Here is a 12,141-nt window from a genome sequence, read left to right as displayed (position 1 = left end):
TTTCTCCACATCCTCTCCAGCATCTATAGTCTCCTGATTTGTTCATTTTGGCCACTCTGACTGGCGTGAGGTGATATCTGAGTGTGGTTTTGATTTGTATTTCCCTGATGAGGAGCGACGTTGAGCATCTTTTCATGTGCCTGTTGGCCATCTGGATGTCTTCTTTAGAGAAGTGTCTATTCATGTCTTCTGCCCATTTCTTCACTGGGTTATTTGTTTTTCCGATGTGGAGTTTGGTGAGCTCTTTATAGATTTTTGATAGTAGCCCTTTGTCTGATATGTCATTTGCAAATATCTTTTCCCATTCCGTTGGTTGCCTTTTAGTTTTGTTGATTGTTTCCTTTGCTGTGCAGAAGCTTTTTATCTTCATGAAGTCCCAATAGTTCATTTTTGCTTTTAATTCCCTTGCCCTTGGGGATGTGTCAAGTAAGAAATTGCTGCAGCTGAGGTCAGAGAGGTTTTTTCCACCAAAAGTCTGCTAGAACTGATACATGAATTATGTAGTAGTCGTAGTCGTAGGATACAAAATCAATGTACAGAAATCAGTTGCGTTCTTATACACCAATAATGAAGCAACAGAAAGACAAATAAAGAAACTGATCCCATTCACAATTGCACCAAGAAGCATAAAGTTGAATAAACCTAACTAAAGCTGTAAAAGATCTGTATGCTGAAAACTATAGAAAGCTTATGAAGGAAATTGAAGAAGATATAAAGAAATGGAAAAACATTCCATGCTCATGGATTGGAAGAATAAATATTGTTAAAATATCAATACTACCCAAAGCTATCTGCACATTCAAAGCAATCCCAATCAAAATTGCACCAGCATTCTTCTTGAAGCTAGAACAAGCAATCCTAAAATTTGTATGGAACCACAAAAGACCCCGAATAGCCAAAGCAATATTGAAGAAGAAGACCAAACTGGGAGGCATCATAATCCCAGATTTTAGCCCCTACTACAAAGCTGTAGTCATCAAGACAACATGGTATTGGCACAAAAACAGACACATAGACCAATGGAATAGAATAGAAACCCCAGAACTAGACCCACAAACGTATGGCCAACTCATCTTTGACAAAGCAGGAAAGAACATCCAATGGAAAAAAGACAGTCTCTTTAACAAATGGTGCTGGGAGAACTGGACAGCAACATGCAGAAGAATGAAACTAGACCACTTTCTTATACCATTCACAAAAACAAACTCAAAATGGATAAAGGACCTGAATGTGAGACAGGAAACCATCAAAACCCTAGAGGAGAAAGCAGGAAAAAACCTGTCTTCCTTTTTTAATGAACCACAGAATTACTTGACATCCAGTCAGGGAAACAAACTGTTTAGCCTTGCTAAACAAACTTGATTAAATTTAAACTCCTCTACTCATCTGAAATTGGCAGACCCTCCCTCAAAACGTACTGGAGCCTCCCTGAAACCAAGCATTGTGTGAAGAAAGGAGGTTTCTTGGGGTAAAAACTGAAAAAGAAATGTTTCATTTCTTCCTCTTACTTTAGTTTTCCCTAAGATACACTAACTTTATTCATTTGTGCCATGAAAATTATGTTTATAACTGGATCTGGTTGAAAAAGTTTACTTTAACCATATTAGTTGAAAATATATGAAGATCTTTTCCTAGTGAAACTTATAATCCAGAATAACAAAATTAAAATTAGAAAAGAAACATAACCAAAACCATTCATGTGGGCACAGGTTTTTACATATGTGTAAATTGATGGGAAGTGCAGCACACTGTCCCCCAGTCTGAGAAGCATACCTATGTTCTTTCTTTAGTAGGAGTCCTATTTAAAAAAAAGTTAGAAGACTCCTATGTTTTAGATACACTTTAGAAGTGCATATCTGACATTATGAATGAAGATGAAATAGGTACTGCTATGGTAAACAAACTTTATTTTGTCTTATTTGCATAGCAAAATTGTGTAACCAAAATGAGAAAGTCCCTATCTACTGTTTGTTGTTGTTTTGTTTGATAAGGTGACCTATGATAAATCAAAGTTACCAGTGGTACCATGAGATTGTTGAAAAATGTTTGACAGAGAGGAGGCACTTTACAACCTTATATTAAAAGAGTGATGGGGCGCCTGGGTGGCGCAGTCGGTTACGCGTCCGACCTCAGCCAGGTCACGATCTCGCGGTCCGTGAGTTCGAGCCCCACATTGGGCTCTGGGCTGATGGCTAGGAGCCTGGAGCCTGTTTCCGATTCTGTGTGTCCCTCTCTCTCTGCCCCTCCCCCGTTCATGCTCTGTCTCTCTCTGTCCCAAAAAAAAAAAAAAAAAAAAAAAAATCAAAGAGTGAACAAGTGAATGAATGATAACTTGGATTTATTATTATAATTATGGCATAATAAACTTAGGAAAGTGTGAAAGGTGAGCTCAATATTTTAAAATTTGCAGCTTTCGATACTTTTTAAAAATGAGCATCCAATGTTATACTGAATTCCTATATATAAAGTTATGAATTTTAGTCATAAATAATGAGTTTGTTGAATTAGACATAGGATATTTTCCCACTTCAGTCTCTTTTTTGGCAATCAAAATTATGGACCTGAGTGTCCATGGTAACTCTAAATCTTCAAATATTTTTAAAATGTTTCTTTCCCAGGGCACCTAAGTGGTTCAGTCAGTTAAGCATATAAGCATAGCTCAGGTTATGATCTCACGGCTCTTGTGAGTTTGAGCCCCACATCAGGCTCTTTGCTGTCAGCACAGAACCTGCTTCAGATCCTCTGTCCCCCTCTCTGTCTGTCCTTCTCCTGCTCACGTGAGTGCATACTCTCTCTCTTTCAAAAATAAATAAACATTAAGAAAAATCCCCCCCCTCAAAAACTACTGTTTGAGCACCTGCTATGTGCCATACAGTTTTAAATGCTGAGAAAAGTGAATAATAGAAGCAGGACCTTCTGCCTTCCCAAACTTAATATTCTAGAAAGAGAAGTAGAGAGTAAGTGAAAAGTAAGTAACATATAGGTATCAAATAGTGAAGAGTGTTGGGGGTAAAAAATAAGGCAGGAAAGTGAAATAGGTATAAATTTAATATAATTTAATAAAAAAGGCCCACTGAGACTGTGATGTTTAGGAGAAGAACAGAAGATGAAGAGAAAGTGAGCCATAGAAGTATCCAGGTGTGGAGGGAACACACTTGTAGGACTGACTTTATGTCTAAATGAGATGGGAGGGGATGGGAATTTCCACTACTTGGATACCTGCATTTTATTTTGGCATCAAGATTCATTCGAATGTTAGTCTTCCAGAGCACGCGTTCAAAACAAGGTTAATCCCCATGACTTCCACATTCTCCCTGAGTCAGGAAGGAGGATCTTACTGTATTTTGTCATGTAACTGCCCATAATGTCAAACCTCTAATCGTATGAATATTTGATACAGGCATTGAAATAAAAGCAACAAAGATCAGGTCTAAATTAGACTCAGGAGGCCGAGATATATTTCTCATACTCATGATCATCCTGAAAATCCCAAAAGAGGCTCCTCAGTGAGGTCACCTGATCACAAGGGCAGAGTAAAGAAGAGAGCAGGAGCTAATGTTTGTGAGTCCGAACTTTCTTCTTACAGCCAGAATTAGGACTCAACACCTGGTGTCTGACTGTTCAGAAAAGTCTGGAGGCCAAGGGAAGGGAGCACTAGCTTGGCAGCAGTAGCTCAGAATAAGAAAACCAGACTTCCTGCCCACTGAGCCCTGGAAGTCTAGATTTTAGAACAAGGCATTACTAAGGGCCCTGTGTCCTGGAACATCTACAAAGTCAGTATGGGCAAGTGGTTTTGTACCTAAAAAGTTGTCCATAACACCTCCCCTTGGCATGAAAAGACAGGCATTCTGTGTGATTGGCAGGTGGTTTCTATTTTTTTTTTCACATAATTGCAAATAAAGGAGTTTACATTATTTTTTTTTAACTCAAGTTGGTTAAATACAGTGTAGTCTTGGCTTCAGGAGTAGAACCCAGTAATTCATCTCTCACATATGACACCCAGTGCTCATCTTAGAAAGTGTCCTCCTTAATGCCCATCACCCACTTAACCCATCCCCCACCTCCCTCCAGCAACCCTCAGTTTGTTCTCTGTATTTAACAGTCTCCTGTGCTTTGCCTCCCTCTGTGTTTATATCTTATTTTTCCTTCCTTTCCCCTATGTTCATCGGTTGTGTTTCTTAAATTCTGCATATGAGTGAAATCATATGATATCTTTCTTTCTCTGACTTATTTTGCTTAGCCTAATACCCTTGAGTTCTATCAATGAATGAATAAAGAACATGTGGTTTATATATACACCACATTATATATATATATATATAATGGAGTTCTACTTGGTGATGAAAAAGAAGGAGTTTAGATTTAAATACATGGTAGAACATCTTTTGTCCTTTCACACAGAAAGGACAGGTGTTTGTGGCCTGAAGTTTTTGGCCAATGCTAGATTACTCACTAGGAAAACAGCCAGCATGATAGGAACACAGTTTTTGTTTTGTTTTGTTTTGTTTTGTTTTTTAAGAATTTGATAAGGGGCACCCGGGTGGCTTAGTTGGTTAGGCATCCGACTTCGGCTTAGGTCATGATCTCACGGTTCGTGAGTTCAAGCCCCATCATGGGTTTTGTGCTGACAGCTCAGAGCCTGGAGCCTGCTTCGGATTCTGTGTCCCCTCCTCTCTCTGCCCCTCCCCTGCTCATGCTCTGTCTTTCTCTGTCTCTCAATAATAAATAAACGTTAAAAAATTTTGAAAAAAAGAATTTGATAATTGATTTTAAAAATGGATAAACCCAAAATTGTTTACTTTGTAACAATTATTTTACTACATACTAGTGTTTCTATTTTTGATTATATATGGAAGCACACTTTACATTTTAAGGGTTAATCTCTGTAAAGAATGTACTTCTTGCCTGGCTAGAGCTAACAGGTTTCTCTCTCAAGCTGTAAAGATTTTCATTGTGGACAACCAGGTGATATTAATATATAATGCCTATCAACAAGGTATTTTGAGATCCTGCAGATCAAATTTTGCATTGTAGCAATTTGTGGAATAAGAACAAGCTAATGCAGCATGAAGGAAACAGTTAAGCGACTTCTCTTGAGAATACAAATGAGACAGAAAAGATCTGGTCAACACTAATTGATGGCTAATAACTAACTCGTTTGCACATCTCTAGTACACTTATCATTTATTAAACGTCAAACGCTACATTGAGAAGATAATTTCAAACTCCATGAATTTTCGTCATTAATTACCATCTTTTTGTAAAATCAAATATATCCTCAACTGTAAGACTCTGTTACTTTAGGTGAAATTAAAACAAAACAAATCTTCCAATTATGCTATAAACACTAAATGCTAAGTAGCACTCTGACTTTAGACTTGTTAGAATATTAAAATATGTTTGCCTTGGATTCAGTTAAATATAGTAGTTAAATAATTTGTGCATTAAAAGTATCACGGATGTACTATGTGTTGGATACTATGAGAGGCACCCTAGTCATAACAGAACTGGTACAGTACAATCTCTGTCCCCAAGCTGTCATCAGTTTGCAAAAGTAGATATAAAGTTAAATATGTAATAATAATAAAGTTTGGACAGTGCTTTGATATAGGAAATATGAACTGATGTTTGAGCTGGGACCCAAATGATAAATAGATTCTAGCCAGCTAATATGTAGTGGGTGTCAGGAAGGGTGTTCTAGCTAGGAGGAGTAAACCAGAGGAAATAGGAAAATGATAGTGCTAAAAAGTTTTAGTATGGCTAGAACATACTATTTGGGTCATAAAATTTAAGTGTCAAGAAATGTGATTAAAGAAACAAAAAGATACAAGTTCCTGAAGGGTTGATAAGCCAAGAGTAATAGAAAACTACACTGAAATCTGTAATAGCTGTCATTTAATACAGTCAGGGTCCTAGCCACCCTGAGTGCATCTTCTCCTTGAAATACCCTGTTTCCTTTGGAGTGAAGTGGAATTAAATGTTTGTTGTAAGGAAAATGTTTACCTGGAGGATCAACCTGTAATTAAGAGAACTTTGTGACCTGAGACGCACAGGTGTGCACATAGAGTGCATCTTGACACATGCAGAGAAACTTCGGCTCTGCATGTGGGAAGCTGGAGGCAGGATGTTGTCTGAAAATTATTCTTTCATCTGAATACTCCAACAGACGGGATTTTAAAATTTGCATTCACGTAACAGAATACTAAATAGTAGTGAAAATGAATCAAATAGTGCTGTATGTATCAACACCAATTTAGGCCATATCATACTAAGAGAAAAATCCAGTGGTAAAAATGATACATAAAAGTATAATTCTACTTTTATTAAGTTTAAACCATGCATAATAAACTATACATTATTTAATAGTATAAACATATAAATTCACCATGGAAAATCAAGGGTTCTATATTCTATTTTGCTATGAACATATGTTAATATATATGTTAAGGTTTGTATATTTTGTTATGAGAAAATAGGTTTTTTACAATATTTCTTCCTATCAAGTACCTTCAGTGTATAGTATATCACAAATCCTTCTCCTATTTAATTAATTTTTGTCAGTCATCACATCTTAGCATATCTATGTGTCAGACTCTATGAGGGTATTACACTCTCTAGTTAACAGATAATTTGAAAATTAGAGATTTCAGAGCAAATAAGTGAGAGAGCCAGGACTAGACCAGGCCTTTTTGTCTGTAGCCCTGAGCTTCTTCCTGCGTAGACACCACTGATTATTGACTATGAAAGTTCCCTCTGCCCCAAACTGTTAAAGAAGAACAGTCTTGAGCCCTGCTACCCAAGTCAATAGTCATTAGCCTTATGTTGCTATTGAACACTTTGGCAGCTATGAGTTCAGTATTTGGGGATGTGTCACTCTATGTGTCCCTGAAATTTCTCCCCCAAACATGGCTCCCTTTTTGATAAAACAAGCTTCCTTGAGGGACACCTGGGTGGCTCAGTAAATTAGGTGTCCAACTTTGGCTCAGCTCATGATCTCGCATTTGGTGAGTTCAAGCCCTGCGTCGGACTCTGTGCTGACAGCTCAGAGGCTGGAGCCTGGTTCGGATTCTGTGTCTCCCTCGCTCTGCCCCTCCCCTGTTCATGCTCTGTCTCTCTCTGCCTCAAAAATAAATAAAAACATTTTAAAAATTAAAAAAAAAAAACAAGCTTCCTTGTTTGAGAGTTTTACCTTCTTTTGGAGCTGGGCTATTCACATAATAAGTTTTGGATTAGTCCTCAGCTTTCTCTTTTTCCCTCCTCAGAGGAAGAATACATCTGTGTCAACTCTCAGGGGGTCCCTTTCTTTATCTTTTTAGTTGACTGTTAATTAGCAATAGCCATTTGTTGTATTTTTCTAGAGTATCAGTTATGATGTTTAACAATAGTCATTTAATCCTATTTTTTCTTAAAACTGCTATTTCCCCTATACCTGTTATATGATACCAGTATACTATTTTGATTCACCAAATGATCCAGGATAGAACCTAAGTCAGTCAGGGTGCATAAGTTATACTTATGGCACAGAATTCCATATCAATTATTTCTGTTGAACTGTTGTTTATCCCTCAGCTCACATCTATGGCTTCCTAGGGGATTCCCTCAGACCAACGGACAGAGAGGGAAAAATCGGGTCTAATTCTCTGATAAGTCAGCTTTAGTGAATTCTGAAAATGTACATCTGCTGTACTTCAGCACAATCCGAGCGTGGTCCTACAGGACAGTGGTAAGAGGGAACCCTCCCGGTGAGCAGAGTTGGGAGTAGTATGCTTGGTCATTCATTCTGTATCAAAGTGACACATGATTTAACTAGTTGAATAGGAACCTAGAAGGACAAAGATCGGAACATAGAAAAAAAGGAAGTCTGGAGTATTACTTTCAGATAGATTTAGATTATTGTGTATCTCATGTTTGACAGAGACAAAAAAACCTCTGTCACAGAAGAATATGTCAACTACTAGGTGGACAAGATGACCCATCCTACTGATGAGCGTCAACTCATTTCTCAGCCAGTACAGTGTTTGCACAATGCACCCATGAACAAGTTGTCTGTGGTGGCTGAGATGGAACTATGCATGGGCCCAACAGTGTGGGTTCCTTCTCACTAAGGCTGAGTAACTATTGCCACTGCTGAATGTACAACCTATCAATGGTAGCAACCAATGTGGGCCCTCAATATGGTACACACTCAAGTTGAGCCATTTGAAGGCATATTGAAATGATACATGTGAAGTTATTGGACCCTTTCAAATTAGATCCTTCAAGAGGAGACAATAATTTAAACTTAGCAGAATTAACATAATTCTGGGTATGGATTTGCTTTCCTACATTCAGTACTTCACCAACCTTATCATCCAGGGTCTTAAAAAACTCCTAATTCATTAGAATAGGATCATCAAAATTTCCTTGCACTAACAAGCCAATTTTATGGCAAACAAGGTAAGGTAATGCATGCATTTCCATTACCACTGACTCTACTTGTTTTACTCCACACTGTATCACCATAAAGTGTTAATGTGATAATAGAAGGACCTCTTAACTCCTCAGTAAAATGACAGCTCAGAGCTAAGACACCATGCAGTTTTGGTATGCTATCTTTTAAGATGTGTAATATCCATTAAACTAATGGCCAATATATAATGTTGTGTCCCTAACATCTAGACTTCCAGTCTTGTTATCAAGTAATAAAAGTACCAGTGGTACTTTTCCTATTCCTTTTCCTATTAGTCCTGTCAGTCTATTTTAGAAATCTTTGTTTCTGGTATTCACAGTTCAGACTCTGTTAGATGAGAAGTCTTGATTTCTAATGTGGGAATGTTTCTTCCAGCGGACACAATAAAGATCCCACTGAACCTGAAGCTAAGATTACTACCTCATTGAGTTGGGCTGCTCATGCCAATGAGTTATGATTTTGGCAGGGGAAATTGACCCTAAACTTGACAAAGAGATAGATTTGGTGCTATACAATGGGGAAGGAGGAGGTATGTCTGGGGCCCAGAAGATTCACGGGGTGTTTCTTGTTGCTTCAGTCCTCAGAAATAAATCTGAGTGGAAAATTGCAGCAATCAGAGTCCACCATGGATAAGTCAACTAAGTGCTCAAACTCCTTGAAGATTTGGGTCACCTCTTAGACAAGAAACCCACATTAGCTGAAGAGAGGGAATTCTAAGCAGGAGATGATGAATACCAATTATGATTTGAATGGTTTACAGATGATAGGACTAAAATTGCCAAATTAATCCTCTTCTGTAAAGCTTACAGCCATCTGACAATTTGGATTGGTTATGGATTGGAATTAATGGAGGTTACCAGCCTATACAAGTGGTACATTAGATTAAATACCTTGTGCACTGCCTCATTTCTTCCCTGCCTCATGTCTCATGCTAGTAATTGATTTAGCAAACAATACTGCACAGACTGTGCCTAATATTAAGCATGCATTGCTTCTTGCATACTGCTTGGTTGCTTTTCTGGCACATGCCTTGGGACATCTGTGGGAGCTACCTGAGAATTCACTTATGCTAACCAAAAGTTCAGGAAGTTTATCACTCATGGAGAAACTCTCAATGGAGGATAGAGTCTGATGCATAATTGCTTCTTCTTTACATTCCTTGAATTTTGAGATGCTTCTAAATTTCCTCAGTCCAGGTGGGACTGAGCACTCAGTCTCCACAGAAACAATTTGAAAACACATCTTTAGATAGTTCTCATCTTTCCTGTTATGCTTTCCCTATGTCTTACTCTATTCAGTCTGCTATAACAAAATATAATAGACTATGTGGCTTATGAATAATAAACTTTTCATCTTTACTTTTCATAGTTCTGGAGGCTGAGATATCCAAGAACAAAGCACCGCCAGATTGGGTGTCTGCTGAGGGCCTGCCTCCTGGTTCAAAGACAGCCATCTTCTTGTTATGTAATCACATGGTGTAGAAGGTCAGGAAGCATTCTGGGGCCCTTCTTCTATAAGGACTAATCCCATTCATGATGGCTCCACCCTCATGACATAATCACTTCCCAAAGTCCCCACCTCCAAATACCATTACATTGAGGATTAGATTTCAACATATGGATTTTGGAGGGACACAAGCATTCTGTCTCTGGCACCCTGTTTCCTCACTTCCACTCCCTGGGAACATGTGCCCAATACACTATTTGCATTAAAACCACTTTGAACTGTGTTTTAAAGGGAACCTATATTATGAATATGACATGAATATGCGTATTTTTTCTCTGGATAGATTCCTTAAGTTTGTTATCCCCACATATCCATACATGTGCCAGTTTAGAAAGCATCAGAATAGGTAAGCTATCTAGAGGCGTAGAGATAAAAGAAGAGAGAAAAGGGGTGCCTGGGTGGCTCAGTTGGTTACATGAATGAGTCTTGATTTCGGCTCAGGTCATGGTCTCATGGTTGGTGAGTTCAAATCCCACCCCCACCCCCTATGCTCTATGCTCTGTGCTGACAGTGTGGAGCCTGCTTGGAATTCTCTAACTCTCTATCTCAAAAATAGATAAATAGATAGATAGATAGTTAAAAAAAAAAAGAAAAAGAGAACAGAAGAGTTCTGCCACCCCCCCCCTGCAGCCTGTATTACAACCACTGCCCTACACCATTGTCTCCTTCCCTATTCATGGGTGCTACAAGGCCATGCCCATGCTGCTGGCTGGCCAGGGCCGGAGCTGGAAGAAAGAAGTGGTGACCAAGGAAGCCTGGCTGCAGGACTCACTCAAGGCCTCCAGTTTGTATGGGCAGCTTCCTGAGTTTCAGGATGGAGATCTTATCCTGAACCAATCCAATGCCATCTGAAAGCTGCTCCCTTGGGCTCTATGAGAAAGACCAGTGGGAGATGACTCTGGTGTATGTGGTGAAAGACGATGTGGAGGATCTTTGCTGCAAATACCTTGTCTTTATCTATACAACTACAAGGCAGGCAAGGAGAAGTATATAAAGGCATGACCAGAGCACATGAAGCTTTTTGAGATCCCACTGTCCCAGAACCAGGGGGCCCAGGCCTTCATCTCGGGCAACCGGATGTCCTTCGCAGACTACAACCTGCTGAACTTGCTGATTCACCAGGTCCTGGCCCCCAGCTGCCTAGACTCCTTCCCCCTGCTCTTGGCCTGTGTGGTGTCTGTCAGTGTCTGGCCCAAGCTCAGGCCTTCCCCTTCTCCTGGCCCACAAAGCTCCCCATCAACTGCACCAGGAAGAAGTGAGAACATGGGACTCTCTCTGTACAGGGTGAGGGCTACGTGCCTTCCTGTCTCCAGGAACAATAAAATTTACAAGTGAGGCGGAAAAACAAATAAAAGAAGAAGAAGACTGAAGAAAAATCCTCAGAAACACATTTTAGATAAGGACATAAACACAGAAGCCCATGAAGCAGAGTGAGGGTGTGGTCACTGAATGAGAGGTAATAAAAGAAGGCTCACATTCTGTATCTTGGAAAGTTTGACCAGGTATATGTTCAAATTCTGTGACCATCCCAAAATCAAACTTAAAAGTCATGATAATTTAGAAATGTATCAAAGTGATAAAAATAAATCATTGTTAAAAATCATTACTTGGAGATAAGTACAAGACTTTTTTTTTTTTATGGTGCATTCCATCTAGCTGGAAACAAAGTAGATATTAATATTAACAGAGATATTTGGAAGTGGAGAATCTTATTCAGTGGATAATTTCAGTAGGTCTGCAGTTATTTGGCCTTGGTAGTAGGTATTTGGTTTAGGGAGGACTTCAGTTTTATTTAAACTTATAATTCAAAAATGGTTCTGGTTAGGGGGTACCTAGGTGGCTCAGTTGGTTAAGCATCTGACTTTGGCTCAGGTCATGATCTCACAGTTTGTGGGTTCGAGCCCCCCGTCGGGCTCTGTGCTGACAGCTCAGAGCCTGGAGCCTGCTTCGGATTCTGTGTCTACTTTCTCTTCTCCTCCCCTGCTCATATACTCTCTTAAAAATATACATTAAAAATTTTTTTAAATGATTCTGGTTAGGAGTGGGGGTGAAAATTATATAATGTCCATAAGCAGGAATTGAATTCCATTTTATGGGATAATAGTTTCTCAGACCCTACTCTTCAGATTACTAAAGAAAAAAAGAAAAGAAAAGAAAAGAAAAGAAAAGAAAAGAAAAGAAAAGAA

At 38.9% G+C, this 12,141-nt stretch overlaps 1 pseudogene; it reads left to right on the top strand.

Moving 5' to 3' along the window:
- The first annotated feature begins 8,902 nt into the window (after positions 1-8,902).
- Positions 8,903-11,290, top strand: LOC121041869 (glutathione S-transferase P-like; annotated as a pseudogene).
- The last annotated feature ends 851 nt before the right edge of the window (positions 11,291-12,141 follow it).

The sequence above is a fragment of the Herpailurus yagouaroundi genome, unplaced genomic scaffold (assembly GCF_014898765.1).
Source record: "Herpailurus yagouaroundi ecotype Mexico unplaced genomic scaffold, PumYag 29, whole genome shotgun sequence".
NCBI classification, from domain to species: Eukaryota; Metazoa; Chordata; class Mammalia; order Carnivora; family Felidae; genus Herpailurus; species Herpailurus yagouaroundi.
This window is presented reverse-complemented; position numbering and strand designations above follow the sequence as displayed.